The sequence below is a fragment of the Jaculus jaculus genome, chromosome 7 (assembly GCF_020740685.1).
Source record: "Jaculus jaculus isolate mJacJac1 chromosome 7, mJacJac1.mat.Y.cur, whole genome shotgun sequence".
NCBI lineage: Eukaryota > Metazoa > Chordata > Mammalia > Rodentia > Dipodidae > Jaculus > Jaculus jaculus.
The window spans coordinates 85,245,415-85,259,372 of NC_059108.1; the positions used below are offsets into that span (position 1 = coordinate 85,245,415).

General features: G+C 45.1%; 2 pseudogenes; one reads left to right on the plus strand and one right to left on the minus strand.

Moving 5' to 3' along the window:
* Positions 1–728: 728 nt before the first annotated feature.
* On the minus strand, positions 729–1,565 carry LOC123462109 (annotated as a pseudogene).
* A 3,212-nt stretch (positions 1,566–4,777) lies between these two features.
* On the plus strand, positions 4,778–6,242 carry LOC123462100 (annotated as a pseudogene).
* Positions 6,243–13,958: the final 7,716 nt, after the last annotated feature.

Consider the following 13,958-nt stretch of genomic DNA (forward strand, 5'->3'; position numbering starts at 1 on the left):
AGTTAAAAGTCCCTGTGCTCAAAGACCTTGGCTGTGAAAGCAGATACCAAGACACCGTATCAGGCTACAGGGGCAAAACCCTGTCTACTACTGACACCAGACTACGCTTTACATAAGCAGTGGACTGACTTTAAAGCTAACTAAAGGGCATTTCATATTCCTTAAAGTGAACAAAGCTTAAAAAATTACGCTAGGTCAGTATTAACCTTCTTATGTCACTAAGTAAATTTTGAATGGGCTACCACCAGTGGTAAACAGAATACTAGGTACTTGCTATGGAAAATAATAAATCAGGCTCTCCCCACCGACAGTACAATGTTTGCGTGTAAAGTGCTTGTTTTATTTACAAACTAGGTAGGTAAACGTTGAAGCCTGATTTGAGACAGTAAGGCTAGCATTTCAACTGCCCAAGGAAGTGACCACTCAGGGTAAAGCCCAGCCTTCCAGTGAATGCCAGGATGAAGTCAGGGGCAGCCAGAAGGCTTGCAAAAGACAACAAGGATACAGTCTTCTCTAAGAATCCGAGTAGCTTTTGTTTTAAATATGCCTTTTCTTTCCAGGTGACACCACCAGCATTAGTGAACAGGATTGGTTGAGGTAGCTACATGGTTTTACAGATGCCGTTAATCAACTTTAATGACAATGCATAGTGTAGTTGGATTAACTGATTGTTCATAACAAGGGGAGACGTCAGGAAAAAATACAGAGCCCATCTCCAGTCAGTTCACTTAGAAATCAGCATCCAAGGTATAAGACTTCTTTGTTGGGCTTGACATCACTCCTGACCTCTCATACTCACCTAATCTCTTCTCAAAGAAGTTAGTCTTGCTTTTCAAAGTCAAATCGGTTTTCTATTCTGAAAATCTTATTAAACCCAGCTGCAATATAAGCCCATCCACCGCGTTTTCAATGTACTGCTTCATTAACGTGCAATTCACCCCTGTGAGCTTCACATGCAGGCTTCTGTGAGGAAGTCCTGTTCCCTCCTGACAGCATTAATAATTATTTCCTTAACTCGGTGCTCTGATGGTCTGTGTACCAGGTGCTCGAACCCCAGATGGGCAAAATCACAGTGTTGACCCTCATCTCCTCTAATAAGCTCCTTGGAAAATGTGAGGCCGGCAACAGACCCTGTTTCTTGAGCCCAAGGAACAGCAAAGAAGATTCCTTCCAAAGTAGCAAAAGCTATAACACGTTCTGGATAAGTAGCGCCTTTGTCCCCAATCCAACTCAAGGCCCTCTGCCTTCTTCAAACAGGCATTGAAAAAGAATTCCATTTCTCTGGAATCTTTAATATAGGTATCAACAAGGAGCCTCTATAGCTCAGAATGTATGTTTCCCTAGCAATTTGGAACCCAGAGAAAGAGCGGGCTTCTGTAATGTGAACTCCTTGGCTAAATCGGTCTACCAAGTTTCCTTTTACATGCCGTCACTGGCCGCAAAGAAAGCCAGAAGATGAGACATAAAATATCTCTCCTCAGGAGTCAGGGCTTCCACTGCTGAATATCCTTGGAAAGATGCACCGGCTCAGCGGTCCAGAGGTAGGCCTCAGCGTTCTTGCACATCTTCCTGAAAACCTGGCACTGGAGACCCTGGGGGAGGAGAGCGGAGGGAAGAGAGGACCAGGGCGGGAGGGCGGGGCCAGATCTTCCCATTGGACGAGCCTGGCCCCGCCCCCGGCGCTGCCCGGCGTTCGCGCGTGGGTGGGCACTTCCGGGAAGCTCCGGAAGCCGCGGCCCTCCGCTGCGAGGCCTCAGGCTCAGGGGCAGGATAGCCAGGCCCTCTCCGCGGACACGACTCCGGACCCGTCCGCCGGCCCCGGCCACCGAGGGGGTGAAGCCCGAGGAACGCTGCGGGCGGCGTCGCTGTCGCCGGTACGCGGAGAGCAGTGTTCGCGACCTCCGCCACAGTGACTGCTGGAGGCCGAGCCCCGCAGCGCCCTGTGGCTTGGCCGGTGACCTGGTCTCCTCAAGGTTCCGCGTTCACGGATAACATGAATCTTGTAACCACACTTCCCCAGCATCTTCTTTGGGCGCCAGGTTTGCCTTGGGCTCCGACACCCCGCTAACCCCTCAGACCATTGACGAAAGCCAAGCCTACAAGTTGGGGCTCTCTGGAGGCAGGCCTATCATTTCTTTCATACCTTTGATAGTTTGCAGTGTATGCTTCCACAGCTTAGCCTCATTCTATTGTCAACAGTTTTAACGGTTTTGATGCTATTGTAAATCATATAGTGTTCCTGATTTCATATTCAGTCATAAGTATTGTTTTTGCATGTTCATAAGGTATCCTACACACTTTATTATTTCAATATTTCTGCCATTCCTGTGTAATGAACACAATGAATTGTCGTTAATTTTAATTGTCACTAACACTGATCATTTTGCAGAGCCTAGGATCATGAATTTCTAAGAATATACATATCAAATTACAATGAACTAATAACAAATTAGAGTAACTACAACAAAGCCATAAATAACAAATGTCAGGGAAAATGGAGGCTATGAATCCTCATCAATACCAGTTAAAACTTTAAAACACTGAGCCATCTTATAAATGATTTAGAGATTCTTATGCCTGTTACATAGACTCATGGGTCCAAAAGTTTATGTCAGTATGCTAAGTGGTAGACAACACTGGGGGCCCCAGAGCATCAAGAGGGCACTCATAAACATTCCCTTAGAGAGCAGATGGTCCTGAGCTCTCCTGCTATAGGCAGTTGGCCTCAAGCCCAGTTTGCAAGAGAAGCCAGCTCATCAAGCTAGCAGTAGCCCAGGAAGCATTCACTTGGAGAGCTGAAAGCCCTGAGCCTCACTGTGCAGGAGGGCTGCTCCCTCTATCCATCCCCCACTCCAAGGTGCAGAGGAACTCCGCATCTGGAGCTACCACAGTGGGCTCCAGCACTGGGCATGACTCTGTATCCTTCCAGCCCACGTTTAGTCTGACCAATGGAAAGCCCAGATCTGAGATCTGTAAGAAAAAAGGATTTTCTTTTCTTTTTCTGTTTTCGTCTCCTAAATAGGAGGGTCTCAGTATACCTCGGGCTATCCTGGAACTTAGTCTGCAGTCAAGGTGAGTTTTGAGCTTAGCCAACCACCTACTCCTGCCTCCAGAATGCTGCATTAGTAGCAATGTGTCATGTATCACCACGTCCAGTCAAGTCCATCACAGAACTTGCTCTTTCCTGAAACACAAAAAGAGAATCAAACTGGCTGACATGGGATGCCACTACTACCAACTGAAACCTAAGTGGAGAATGAAAGGATATATATATAATCCGGTACCCCAGCCTTTTTCCTTTTCTGTATATAAGAAGGCCTTTATTGTATTTTAAATTTGCTTTGTAGAAAATTCTTCTCATACTACATCTCCTCTAACCCTTTCCTCTGAGGCCTTCCTCTGTAGGGTTATTGGTATTTGAGGGAGAAACCCCCTGATTCTGGGAGTTATGTGGGCAAGAAACTTAGAAACTGTATGGCTAATATATTTAGATAAAAAACAATTTATTTATTTATTTGAGAGAGAAAAAGTAAGACAGAGAGAGGAAGAGACAGATATATAGAGAGAATGGGTGCTCCTGGGCTACTAGCCACTGCAAACAAACTCCAGATACAGGTGTCATCTTGTGCTTCTGGTGCAGGTGGGTATTAGGGAATTGAAAATGGGTCCTTAGGCTACACAGGCACGTGCCTTAATTGCTAAGCCATCTCTCCATCCCTATATGGCTGCCTTTAAATGGATACAGTTGATTGAGAATGAGTGAGGAGGTTCTGACACTCCAGGACTCTAGGAGATCCACCAAAATGTTGGGGTCACCTAGGGCAGTTAACCACTGCTTGTGAGATAAACCCACCCTACATTCTCTTCTATCTTCAACAACAAAGATTATATTATGAATTATTCAGTTTATTTAGGGAGAAATCTTGAGGTACATTTAAGAGAATTTACAATCCTTGAGAAGTCTGGGCAGAGGTTTGGCAGTGCATTAATAATCATAATTACACCTGATTATGGCTTCTTCCCAGGGATCAATGATTGTGCCAGAAATATCAGTAGAGAAAGAGGCAGGGATCAAGGGAGTCATCACTTCCTCAATATTGGTGCCTCATGCTGAAGATGGCAGGTCCAATTCATGGGCTTGAGATCCCATTGATGCTCAAAGCCCACAAAAGCTCCTATTATCTCTCTCACTTTCAGTCCTTTATAGACATATCTGTCAGATCATTGATGTTATATTATGCTTTCCTAGAATACAGGCTTTTACTAGAGAATAAGATAAAATAGGTAAACTGAGTCTTAAAATATTTATTCAGGTTTCAAACTCATTAGAGAACATAGGCTTGCATTAGAGAGATTGCTTAGTGGTTAAGGCACTTGACAGGGATGCCTAAAGACCCATGTTCAACTCTGCTGATCCCACGTATACCAAATAACCAATAGGGAGGCAAGTGCAATCTCCCACATGGCCACTAGGTGGCAAAAGTGTCTAGAGATCAATGGTAGTGGATGAGGCCCTGTGTGGCAATTATGTCTTTCCCTCTCCTCCTCTCTAAAACAATATGGAAAAAAAAAAAAAAAACTTAAAAGGAAAATAGGCTTCAGGGGTTATATCAAATAGTAAGGGGTTACATTAAATTGTTACAGAATGTGGACGCAGTCCGATTGATTCATCCCGGCCTGGTGGTGTGCGTGGGTGGTGGTGGTGGGGTTGTGAGGGAATGAGGGATGGTGTCCCCAAGAGGATTGACAGAATTCCCTGAAGAAGATCTGGATGCCCTACAGCAATGGCCGGCAGGCTCTGCACGCCTGCCAACCAACATGGTGTTTGCATGACCAACTGCCCTACACTCATCTCCATGGTGGGCCTGCCTGCCAGGGTCAAGACCTACATTTATGAGATGCTGACCCACTACCTGAACTGGATTGGTGTGCACACTCGGGAATTCAACGTTGGCCAGTATCACCGGGACATGGTCAAGACGTATAAATCTTTTGAGTTTTTCCTCCCAGACGATGAAGAGAGCCTGAAAATCCAGAAGCAGTGTGCTCCAGCAGCTCTCTGTGACATCCGGGGTTTTCTCAGTGAGGATGGGGGACATGTGTCGGTTTTTGATGCAACTAATACCACCAGAGAACGGAGAGCAACCATCTTTAATTTTGGGGAGCAGAATGGCTACAAGACCTTCTTCATTGAGTCTATCTGTGTGGATCCTGAGGTCATAGCTGCCAACATCGTGTAAGTGAACCTGGGCAGCCCTGATTATGTTAGCCACAGAGGATTACATGAGGCGCATCGAGTGCTATGAGAACTCCTATGAGCCACTGGATGAGGACCTGGACAGGGATCGGTCCTATATCAAGATCATGGACGTAGGGCAGAGCTACATGGTGAACCGTGTAGCTGACCACATCCAGAGCCGAATCGTATATTACCTCATGAACATCCATGTGACTCCCCACGCCATCTACCTGTGCCAGCATGGGGAGAGCGAGCTCAACCTCAAGGGCCAGATTGGCGGGTTCCAAGGACTATCTCCCTGGGGCAGGGAGTTTGGCAAGAGTCTGGCTCAGTTCATCAGCCACCAGAACATCAAGGATCTGAAGGTCTTGACCAGCCAGATGAAAAGAACCATCCAGACCACAGAGGCATTGGGTGTGCCCTATGAGCATTGGAAGGTCCTCAACGAGATAGATGCGGGTGTCTGTGAGGAATGACCTATGAGGAAATTCAGGCCCATTATCCACTGGAGTTTGCCCTGCAGGACCAGGACAAGTGCCATTACCGGTATCCGAAGGGTGAGTCCCATGAGGACCTGGTCCAGCGACTGGAGCCTGTCATCTTGGAATTGGAGAGACAGGAGAATGTGCTGGTCATCTGCCACCAGGCTGTGATGCGAGGCCGCCTGGCACACTTCAAAGACAAGGCAGCAGAACAGCTGGCCTACCTCAAGTGTCCCCTAAACATGGTCCTGAAGCTGACCCTTGTGGCTTATGGTTGTAAAGTGAAGTCCATATTCTTGAATGTTGCAGCTGTGAATACACACTGAGACAGGCCGCTGAATGTAGACATCTCCAGGCCTCCAGAGGAAGCCCTTGTCACAGTCTCTGCTCACCAGTGACCACATGCCATCCACTGAGGCCCCTGTGCAGGAGTTGGTTGAGTCTCCACACGAGGTCATTCCAGATTCCTCTCATGTTTACATTATGGGCATTGTCACCATGCAGGAGCACCATCGAAGCTGTGCCTGGCTGGCAGTGCCCAGAGCCCTCAGCCTAGCCCAGCGTCTCCTTGTTGACAGCCAGCGACAGGGTTGGATGTGGCTGCTGATATGCTCAGAATCCCCAGGCTATTTGCTGTGCAGCTGGTTGAGCTCTTCCTTTGCCCCACTTTCTGGCCCCTTTGCTGTGGCTTTGTGAAGTGTGCAGCCGTAAATGTGAAACGGAACATATCACGGAGAAGTCCTCACTGTGGCTCAGCTGCCTGGGTGCACAAGGCAACCCCTGGCCGGGCTCTTCCTGTCCTCTTCATAGCCAGGTCTTCCTGGGGTGCTGAGTATCTCCTACTCAAGACGAGGCCAACTCTCCCCATCCCTCCCTTCCAGGAATGGAAGCGCTGCAGCCGCTGGCCAGGCCCATTGGGCAGTCGCCCACATTTGGCATTCCTCGAACAGCATGCTTGCTTTGGCACATTGTGACACTGAAGGGAAAAGGAACATTGGAGGTGCCCTTTCCTGAGTTCTACCAAGGCCTATGCCGAAATATGCCCAGCTGTTCTCAAGAACTGAACTGGGCGACCATGGAAAGATGGGCCAGCTGTCCTGGTTACCTTCACTTTGGTGCACACACCAAAGTGCTCAAGGAGCCTGGGCTCTCCTTCCCTGGTCATTGTCACGTCTGTTCACACAGGACTATGCACCACTCGCAAGGATGTTCTTTACTGTGAGTGGCTCAGAGCTACCCTTAGTCCTGTTAGCTCCTCCCTGGTGTTTGTTACCATCCACCTGTTGCACTGAGGAAGGAGGAAAACAGGCCTTGGAGGCAGCCACTGGCCCAAGGACAAGTCCTCAGCCCGTCACAACTTTGTCTCATGTCATGGGAGTCTGATAAAAACAACCTTGTGGAGCCTCTGAGTTCTTGTATGTTTATGCAGCCGATTATGGCTCAGTTTCTCAGCTAGCCAACAGACTGACATGCAGGGCTGGAACCCATACCAGTGGCTGGTGCTCCGCTGCCCACAAACGGGACCTTGGTAAGCCAGATCCCTGCATTCAAGAGCCTTTCCAAGTCTGGGCCTTTTCAGCCTTGCCACTCCCATTGTCTGTCTGTAGCCTGCAGAGTCAACCAGGCCCTAAGAGAAGTCAGTGTCCCTGGTCCTGACAAGTGGCCTCCATCTCCCTCCCTCCTTCCCTCCCTCCCTTTTCTCTCTCTCTCTCTCTCTCTCTCTCTCTCTCGTCAAAGCTGTAGACAAACAGGAATAAATGTCTGGAATGAGCCTGACCCTCTTTGGCTCGATTCCTGTCAGAGCCCTAAGCCCCATCTTGGGTCCAGAAGACCATACCATTGCCTTTGGGACATGGAGAGTGTAACCTTTGCTTTTGTGTCTATCCAAGTTTGGGTGACTTTTGTCATCTGGACATAATGGTTAGCCATAGAGAATCCCTTTGGTCGGCAGCTGTGAATCTACCTGTTGTCACCTGCAAAAAGACCACCGAGGCCTTTTATCTCTGCACGGAGGGGGAGGCGGGAGCCACGTTACAAGAGGGACTGCATGGGGCAGAGGTGTGTCTGGGACTTAGGGCATGCGTGGGGACAGCCCCTCCCTCAGCTGCCTTGGAGTGGCTGTAAGGTGCCTGGGCGGCAGGCATCATCCTGCTCTCCCTAGAATGGATGGTGTTGGATTTCAACCATGCATTGCACTGTGTCCAGCATTCTTTGCAATAAATACTTTTTAAAACATGAAAAAAAAATTGTTACAGAATGTTGTGGAATCCCAGTCGATGGCGTTTAGCTAGCAGGTGATGTGGGAGGGAAAGGGACAGCATGTATTGTGAATCTAAGAGTGGCTTGTTTAATTTGAGGAAGCACCTTTCCATGTAACCCAACCTGGCCGGGATTTCATGATCCTTCTGGGGTCACAATTTGAAATTTTAGAGGTGTACAGGAGATTCCCAGGACCCTCAAGTTTCACATTACTTTAAATGAGTTTCACTCAAAGACTGCTTTCTGCAGGCCCTAAACAGAGTTTGAGTAGAACCCTTGTCCAAGTCTTGTCTATGTTTGACATTTCATGGGAATTCTAGTCAACCATCTTTGGAGAGGATAGGCTGGAGGATGTGGCTCAGCAGTCACTGGTCCTGAGGCATGCTGGCACCTGCCCACTTTGTCACAATGGATTCATGACGTTGCTAGGCAACCAGATGCTGCTGCCCCTTCTTGTCTGAGTGTTCCACAGATGGTAAGGCAGAGCATCTTTCAGTGGCATGTTCTGATGGTGCTTGAGACTAGCATAGGGTTACTAATATTCTTATTGGAAGGGCTGCGGGGGGGACTATAGACAGACAGTGTGGTGGGGAGGGAGGGTGAATACAAGCTGAACTGGGATAAAGGAAGGGGATAGAGTCTTGCAGGAAAGAAGCAGCCAGCAAGGCCATAAACTCTGCCATGAAGCGATTCCTGTGCTTTGGGTGCTGGGCTTCAAAACCAGAGCAGTCTGGTTTCCTGCCAGGGTTCAAGTCCTTGGGAAAGATCCCCAAAGATGCTTGCCTGGTGGATGTTGACAAGATACGCAATCTCGTCATGGTTAGGATGTACCACGTTTCCCAAAGGACAAGAAAAAAAGCTAAGAGAGACCACAGGTGTGACAGCCAGGAAGGGCGATTGGCAGCAGGGCCTGAGGCAGAGAAGTGACACCCTTCTGGGCTTGGCCCATGGGAGAAGAGAGAAGGGAGCCCCAAGAACTGCTGTCATGGAGGATGCTGGGTCTTATTCCCATCACAGGGTCCTCAGCATCTTGTCCTGTACAGTGTGGATGAGCCTAGGTACCAGAGCTTCATTTAGGAGAGCAAAACCCAACTCTTAGCTGGTTCCCAAATCCCCTATTAGTACCTCCCCCCTTAGTAGCAGTCTATTGGCAACTAAATAGTGAGTTGTCTACCAAAATAATGAATATATCGAGTATATAATGGGGTTTCTGTACTTATTTTTTTCACTGACATTCCTTTAGCTGAATGTTTCTTGTATATCAAAGGAAGGATTACTTTGTTTGGAGTGGGTTTTTTGGAGCCGCTTTCTTATTCAAACGCTTTAAAGAACCTATAGTTCTTTAGAAAAATAAAACGTACTGAAATGCTGCTAGTGAGTTGACTAAAACTGCCACAGACATGGTGAATATTGTGGAAGGCTACTTGGATGCTGTCTTTATGTTGTGTATTAAGAGAAAAGTTTATATCATGCCAATTACAGATGAAAATATCCAGAATTATAAGTGTCATTTCCATGAGAGCCGGGGTGAAGTGTGTGATCAACAGCAGTTTAGCCAAGCATGGAGGTGCTGCCCACAAGCATTCCTAGTGGGATGTTGGGCTGGAAATATAGCAAAATTAAGGTCACCACAGCTTTTTGAGATTAATGTTGAAAAACACACCTTAGACTCATTGTAATACATAACCTTTACATCATATCTCAAAATCGAGTATCATTTTATTATTTTACGTAAATGTTTGTTAATAGCAGTAAGAGCACTGACTATAATATCTGATGAAGATTGAGCTGGTGTGTGTTTTAAACAGCTCTCAGGATGTCTGTCTATTACTACTGAAGCATCACAATGGTTTTCTGTAATGTCACTAGGATTTTCAACCCCCATTTCATGGATGAGAGGACTGAGTTATCAAGTACACAAGACCTGCATAATAGGAGGAAAAGATGATATCAAAATAATGAAGAGACCAATTCAGAGAATACATGATGGAGAGTGGAGTTGGGAAAAGGAAATAGAGGGGTTAGGAAATTATGGTTTGTCTATAATTATACAGTTTATCAATGGAGCGCTATGTTAAGGTATGGAGAGTTGGCTTAGTAATTAAGGTGCTTGCCTGTAAAGCCTATGACCCATCTCCAACTCTTCAGATCCAATCTTAGCAAGACACATGGAGGAGAGGCAAGCGCAAGGTCACACATGCCTACTAGTTGGCACAAGCCTCTGGAGTTTGATGACAGTGGCTGAGGTCCTGGCATGCCATTTTTCTCACTGTCTCTTGCTCTTCCTAATGTAAAATAAAAAAGTATATTAAAAAAGTGAAATACTGCTTGGCATTGTGGCATACTCCTTTAATCCCAGCACTTGGAAGGCAGAGCTAGGAGGATCATGATGATCAAGATTTCAAAAGAATGATTGTAAATATGTTCAAAGAGGTCAAAGAACAAATCAAAAGAATCAAAGAAGAAATCAAAGAGGAAATCAAAAGAATCAAAGAGGAAATCAAAGAAGACGCAGGACACCAATTTAATGAAATAAAGAAGGCAATACAAGACATAAATAAGGAAATAGAAATAATAAAGAAAAACCAGCCAGAATTACTAGCAATGAAGAACACAGTTAATGAAATTAAAACATTCTGTAGAAAATGCATATAGTCTGCTTATCAAATGGCCCAGTAAGCTCTTCTCTTCATGTTCATACCCTTATATTAATGCTACTCTCACTTGTGGTAGAGAATCTTCTCTTTTCAGATGTCAGTGACTTTGGGATTACTCTGAAAGCATCATTGTGCTGGAAAGATTGACGAGTGTGTTCAGTATTGCAATATCTATCACACCTTCCAGGGCTCAGGATTTATTGTGGAAGAGGTGGCAGAAAGAATGTAAAAGACAATGAAGGGTGGAACTACTTACAACATGCTCCCCACCAGAAACAAAATGGCTTGGATATCTATGACCTCACAGTGCCTGACACTACCAACACAAGACCATCAAAGTTAGGCGGAGAAGATCGGGACATCAGTATAAATGAGAGACTGATTGAGATGGGGTGTATGGAGTTTCAAAGTGGAAAGTGGGGGGAGGGAGGGTATTTACATGGGATAATCGTATAATCATGGAAGTTGTTAACTTAAAAATTGAAAAAGAAAAAGAATGGCTAGGACTTCCAGTTAAGATGGTGGCTTAGGAACCAAACCAAAGCAGCCTAGTGGAGGAAAAGGCAAAGAATACCCAGCAAAATACACACTTTTACTAAAAAGTGAGGTGTATAAGAAATTTAAAAAGCAGCAGACATGTTAGGAGTCAGGATCGAAGGCTGATGAGCAGCTCTGTCCCCTGTCCGTGGTCTTCACTGCAAGGAGACCAGGTGAGCCTCCCACTGTGGAACGTGAACGGCTGGCAGTGTGGTTTCCTTCGGCATCTGGAGCTTTCCAAAGAAGAAAGCGTCCACTCTTCTGTTTGGAGGACGGAAGACCCCTGTCCCAAGACCTCCATATTTATATATATACACACATACATATATATACACAGAAACACACACACACACACACACACACACACACATATGCATACATACATACATATGTCTCTGAAACCAACAAAAAATACATATATACACATATATATGTTTTTATTTGCTTGTTTTTTTCAAGATAGAGTCTTGCTATAGCTCAGGCTTACCTAGAATTCACTATGTAGTCTCAGGGTGGCCTGAAAGTCACAGTGATCCTTCCTACCTCTCCCTCACGAGTGCTGGAATTGAAAGTAGGCCACCACTCCTGGCATAAAAGAATTTTTTTAAAGGCTGGAGAGATTTCTTAGTGGTTAGAGCACTTGTCTGCAAAGCCAAAGGACCCTGGTTCAATTCCCCAGGACCCACGTGAGCCAGATGCACAAGGTGGTGCATGTGTCTGGAGTTCATTTGCAGTGGCTGGAGGCCCTGGCGTGCCCATTCTCCCTCTGCACTCTCTCCTTCATCTGCCTCTTTCTCTCTCTCAAATAAATAAAATATGCTTTTTTAATTGAAAAAAAAATCAGCAGAGAAGTAGGAGAGATGCAGGGCATCTAGAGCCCACATAGGCAGATAAGAGGCTCTGGAAGCAGTGGCTCCAGCAGCGGCAGCCCCAACTCCAGCTCTGGTACTGGCATCACCAGCTCTGGCATTGGCATCACCGGCTCCAGCAGCAGCAGCGGCAGATCCAGCAGTGGCGGTGCCAGGTCTGTGGGGCCACAGCTGCCAAGCTTGGCTTGCCCCACAAGAGAAGCCAGTGCCCAGCTCCAGAAAACAGAACAGCGGTCCAGCGATCCAGCCAGCCTACTTGAACCCACAGGGAACCAAAGAAGGACGCATAACTGAGACCAAATTCATCCAAAAAGGTAACTAGGATTGCACCAGGGAAAGATGTTACTTGGTCACAAGCTGACTTGGAACCCTCAGCAGATCAGAAATCTTAACCTCTTTGTTGATAGATGATCTGATTGTTATAATGTCTACTCTTGCATAAATACTCGGTGCTGTCTTTCATTGAATGTGTATATTGTTTACTTATATTTTAGAATCTATCTGTATTTTGTTCCACTCAGCCTACTTGAATACTCCCATAGCAAGCAAACCCAACCCCTAGGAACACCTTTGTAGATACTCTGAGAGTCTTAAGAGCCACACCTAACACCTTAAGCTCCTACCCTGAAGATATTTAACATCAAATCAATTAATACAACTAAGAATACCCAGCTAGCTAGTAAACCCAAGCATTAACATAATGAAAGATGCAAAAATATATAGATTATAACACAAGAAACACTAAAAATCAAGACAATATAAATCACCAAAAAGTATTAATGAATCATAAATGACCTCCACTGAGAATGAGTTAGAGGAAATCCCTGAGAAAGATTTCAAAAGAATGATTGTAAAGATGTTCAAAGAAGTCAAAGAACAAATCAAAGGAATCATGGAAAATGTTAATAAAAATTAAAAAAAAAAAAAAAGAAATTAGAAAGGTCGCAAGTAAACGACCTAATGCCTCGCCTTAAAGCCTTGGAAAAAGAAGAACAAGGCAAACCAAAAATCAGTAGACGGGAAGAAATAATAAAGATTAGGGCAGAAATTAATGAAATAGAAAAAAAAAGAACAATCCAAAGAATTAATGAAACAAAGAGTTGGTTCTTTGAAAGGATAAACAAGATTGATAAACCCTTAGCAAATCTGACCAAAAGAAAGAGAGAAGAGACACAAATTAATAAAATCAGAGATGAACAAGGGAACATCACAACAGATTCCAGAGAAATTCAAAAAATCATAGGGACATACTATAAAAGCATATACACCACAAAGTATGAAAATCTGAAAGAAATGAATGATTTCCTTGATCTATATGACCTACCTAAATTAAATCAAAATGAGATTAATCACTTAAATAGACCTATAACAAACATGGAGATCCGAACAGTTATCAATAATCTCCCAACTAAAAAAAGCCCAGGCCCGGACGGATTCACTGCTGAATTTTACCAGAGATTTAAGGAAAAGCTAACACCATTGCTTCTTAAGCTTTTCCAGGAAATAGAAAAAGAAGGAATTCTACCAAACTCCTTCTATGAGGCCAGCATCACCCTGATACCAAAACCAGGCAAAGATAGAACAAACACAGAAAATTACAGACCAATCTCCCTCATGAACATAGATGCAAAAATTCTCAACAAAATATTGGCAAACAGAATACAAGAGTATATCAAAAAGATCATTCACCCTGACCAAGTAGGCTTTATCCCAGAGATACAGGGATGGTTCAACATATGCAAATCTATAAATGTAATACATTACATAAACGGGTTGAAGGACAAAAATCACATGATCATCTCATTAGACGCAGAGAAAGCATTTGACAAAATCCAACATCCTTCATGATAAAAGTCCTACAGAGACTGGGAATAGAAGGAACATATCTCAATATAATAAAGGCTATTTATGACAA